General features: G+C 38.7%; 1 long non-coding RNA gene across 1 annotated transcript; it reads left to right on the top strand.

Annotated features, from left to right (window-relative positions):
* The first annotated feature begins 2,326 nt into the window (after positions 1 to 2,326).
* Positions 2,327 to 4,047, top strand: LOC116410545. The gene is made up of 2 exons (XR_004222464.1): positions 2,327 to 3,433; positions 3,810 to 4,047. It is a non-coding gene; the product is annotated as an uncharacterized LOC116410545 (long non-coding RNA).

Raw genomic sequence — 4,047 nt, 5'->3', positions numbered from 1 at the left:
GACGCTTATTACGATAACTTTGTCTGTGATCATGAACAAAAAAACATATATTAACTTTATTTATTTTTCAGCCCTGTTGAGCCCAGATCTCCCTCACTTGGAAATTTCAACCTGGGCCCAGTGTTTGGGAGAAAGCATTTGGAAGTAGCTGAGCGACTCATTGCCAGTTAGGTTTAGTTACTACTGATTTACCCAGAGTGATTGAACTTTCTGTCTTCTGACTCCAGGTATTCCTAGCCGAGCACAAAAACACCAAGAACTAGTGCTATCAAGGCCCTGAAAAAAGAGGAGATTTGAAAAGGGGCAACTTGGACAGGCGAGTACAGGGAAAGATAATATTGCCCATATTTGTGTTCATCTTTCTCCATATTCAGCTTTATATGTAGACAGGTTTTCTTTTCTGATTTTGTATCTGTCTGACCTCACATTCCTTTAAATTATTTGCATGTGTTATACGCTCTGATCGTCCCGTGTCTGTTATATAGATAAAGGTAATGTAATGTTTCCCTTGTGTGAGTCTCACATGTGATAATGGGATAATTTTAACCCACAGTTGTCTTCAAGAGAAGGAAATCCTCCAGAGGTGAGTTTTGCCGAACACCCTGTCCTGCTCAGTTCATCATGAAAACTTCAGACGGAGTCTCACCTATTTTGTGTGATGGAATATCTCCCTGGAGGTGACATGTATGAAATTAACATCCGTGGAACTGCAAGAACTAAGTCATGTAAGTAGAATGGGAATGAGGAATAAGTTTCTCTAAGGGGCACTTTCAGTGAAGCATCATCTCAGCATATATTTTTACAATGTAACGTAATACAAGCAAACTACACCTATCATACAGATAACTCTTTCTTCTCACTATGATCACCCTCAATCTCACACATCAGCTTATATATATCATAAAGAAAAAAATATAGTAACTGAATTTTATTTTTCTCTATTCAGGTTTACACCGCATGTGTCGGTTCTGCCTGGAGGCATTACACCACCTTGGCATTGTCCATAGGTAAGCATTAATATTAATAAATCATCTTTATTCGATCGCAGATTCATGCTGTAACATGTATTTAATCATTCGCTTGCTGATTATTGTAAGGATTTCTTTTTGTATAACTACTAAACTATTGACTTGGTTTTAATTCAGAGATATAAAGCTTGAGAATTGCTGTTGGACCGGGATGGCTACCTTAAGATCGTAGACTTCGGCCTCAGCAAAGACAATAAGTGTTGCTTATAATTCTGCGGCATACAGCAGGGATAAAATCAGATTCAATGGTTATTTATATTTAATATAGTAGTATATAAGTGGCTACTACGATCGTTCAGTTGAAACAGGAAGCACTTGTGAAAGTTCGCTTCCTGAAATTTCATCATTACGTGCCCCAGATCTGCAAGTTTCCTCGTACCAGCTTTCTTTTTCGTTTAAGATTTGGACTACAGCGTACTCTGCACTAACACGCCATGTCGCTGCACAAAATCGTCTTACCAATCCGTCGCCGCAGATCTATTCCTGAAACCATTGGATACCGCATCGAGCGTAAACTAGAATGGCTGAGTGGCCCTAGGAATCACCACCCTATATAATGCTCATGTGTGAGGTAAGCACAACGAATCCTATTATTATCAAACTTACATTGGGAATGATTGGGGTTCATTATTGAAATCATATCTCTTGGGATGTTGTTCGCTAAAAAAATAATGATTCACTTTTTCAGTACCCATTCACAACGAAACCCGTTGAGCTAAATGCAGAGCATCCTTTACGACAACATCGAGTTACCAGACTATGTATCAGAGGAAGTCTCTAGCATTTATAAAGACGTAAGTTGGCCCCAGCAAATTAGTATCATGTGCCTTTAGTCACTTTTTATACTAAGGGCATACATGCTGTATAGTTATTATTATTACTAACATGATATAACATATGGCCTTTAGTGTGTTTTAGTGGCAGTTTCAGGCTTTCACTGAACTTTACAATATGTATTATTACCCCAGAGAGTCCCTTCTATTCCATAGGGTCTGGCTATGAATGTCAGAAAAAGCGGGTACTCAGTTTAGTAAAGGGATATTACTGATAATGGCTTGTCCCCTAAATACAGAACTTAATCTCTGGTTTATATAAGCAGTTAATAAATTAAATATGAGCTTAATTAGTCCATCCAAGCAGATCAGTTACATATGCATATGGTTACTTTCTCTATGGGGTTGGAAAATTGCTTGTCTTTCCTAGGTGGATACTTTCCCAGTAGAATAATAAAATAGACATAAACAATACTATTTAACAACGTTTGTTTTTATATTTTGTAGCTTTTAGAAAAAGATCCAGAACATCGCCTCGGTTCGGGTGAGGCTGGTGCAGAAATGGTGAAACAGCACCCCTTCTTCAAAGTAGGTTTCTATTCTATTCCTTTCAATTTACAAACAGAAAAGCACTAATGAATATTGCCGTAGCCTCGTAATGCATTATATAATTTCTTGTACCAGCAATTCTAGTTTTTGGACCAGATACTCATCATTAAATATTACCTTTTCATTTAACTTTCAGGATATGGACTGGGACCATCTAGTACACCGAAGCATAAGGCCTCCATTTGAACTGGACAACCAAGACCACCTGGAGAGCCAAGAGAACCCTGAATGCCAGGCTCCGGCACTGACACCGCCTGCTGTAAGGATTCCATCAGAGCTGCAAGAGGCATTCAGAGGATTCTCAATGAACATCAAATAAGTAGACGGAATGGATGGGGAGGGTGGAGGGCCAGTCCATATCCATATAAGAAGTCTATTCATATAAAGTGATGATCAGGTGACCCACCTTAATAAGTTCTGACTGAGTAGGCTAATGTAGGAATAGTCTGCTCATGGTTTGTAACATATTCCAAAACTTCACCTGTAAACAGGCAAGTAAGATCTAGTAGGTGAGAAACAAACTGTATTTTTATAGCAACAGCTGACACTGTAACATCCTGCCTGGTTTTAAAACAGCACCCTGCAGGTTATTATGCAGTCTTTTATAACTCTGCTCTATTTGAACAGATAACTAAGTGTTTGGTTCAGTTTGCCCCACAATGCATTCTGTAATTACTGACTTCTTCTCTACAATCGACATTTGGCACCCTTGCCTGCCCCATGGGAGTCTCTGGATTCTCATATGGTAAGACCTGTTAGCACCCGAGCAGCTGAGATTTAGGCCCAAAGCCAAAGGTGGCTGTTATAGAAGAGCAGGCCAAGACTCCCTGTGGTTTGGGATTCCCTTAAGTGACAAACAGGAAAGTAAAACCTGGCACCAAGTTAGGAAACAAACCAATAGTTGGCACTACCTCACATTGTTTGTATTTGCTTTCTGGTAAGGTTGTAGTTGCCACCTTGGGAGATCCAGAGAAGAAGATATTGAAGATATTAAAGATGGTTACCATGTTTATCCACGCCAAGGTATGAAAAGTAGGTTTATTCCTAAACAGAATGAAGGATGTACCATGGGGTTATTTGTACAGGCATTCTATCCTATGAAAATCATTTTGCCTCAAATGGGCATTATGAAAGAGTACAGGGCACTGAAAGACTCAAATACTAAACATGGGGCTCTTACTGTTGGCGGTTAATGAACATTCCTTATGTTAGATTTGGTTTTTGGACACCATTTGTACCCCCACGTGAGTAACTGGTTAATTTGCAGAATTAATTATGAAGTCTATAATAAAATCATCTACAATGCTGAATGATTCATCTGACTGCTTATTTATTTATAATCAACACATAAGTTTAGTTGCCCTTTAGATGTAAATCCTTCTGTGATTCTGTTTTTCAGATATGAGACAGCGTGGCGACAGTCAAAGGAACTCTTATTCTGTAATGAAGATCATGGATCATATACTGAACATTGTACCAAACACTCACTGGAGTCCATGTGAAGAAAGAAGCCTGTACCCCACCTGCCTAGTGCCACCCACTTTTCCTACTCCAATAGGCACTATTTCATATATAACTTGTTTGTTCTGCTCACATTATGTATATAATTATACAAATAAAAATATTGCTTCTAAGAA

The sequence above is a fragment of the Xenopus tropicalis genome, chromosome 4 (genome assembly GCF_000004195.4).
Source record: "Xenopus tropicalis strain Nigerian chromosome 4, UCB_Xtro_10.0, whole genome shotgun sequence".
NCBI lineage: Eukaryota > Metazoa > Chordata > Amphibia > Anura > Pipidae > Xenopus > Xenopus tropicalis.
The sequence above is the reverse complement of the archived record's forward strand: the minus strand, read 5'-3'. Positions and strand labels throughout refer to the sequence as shown.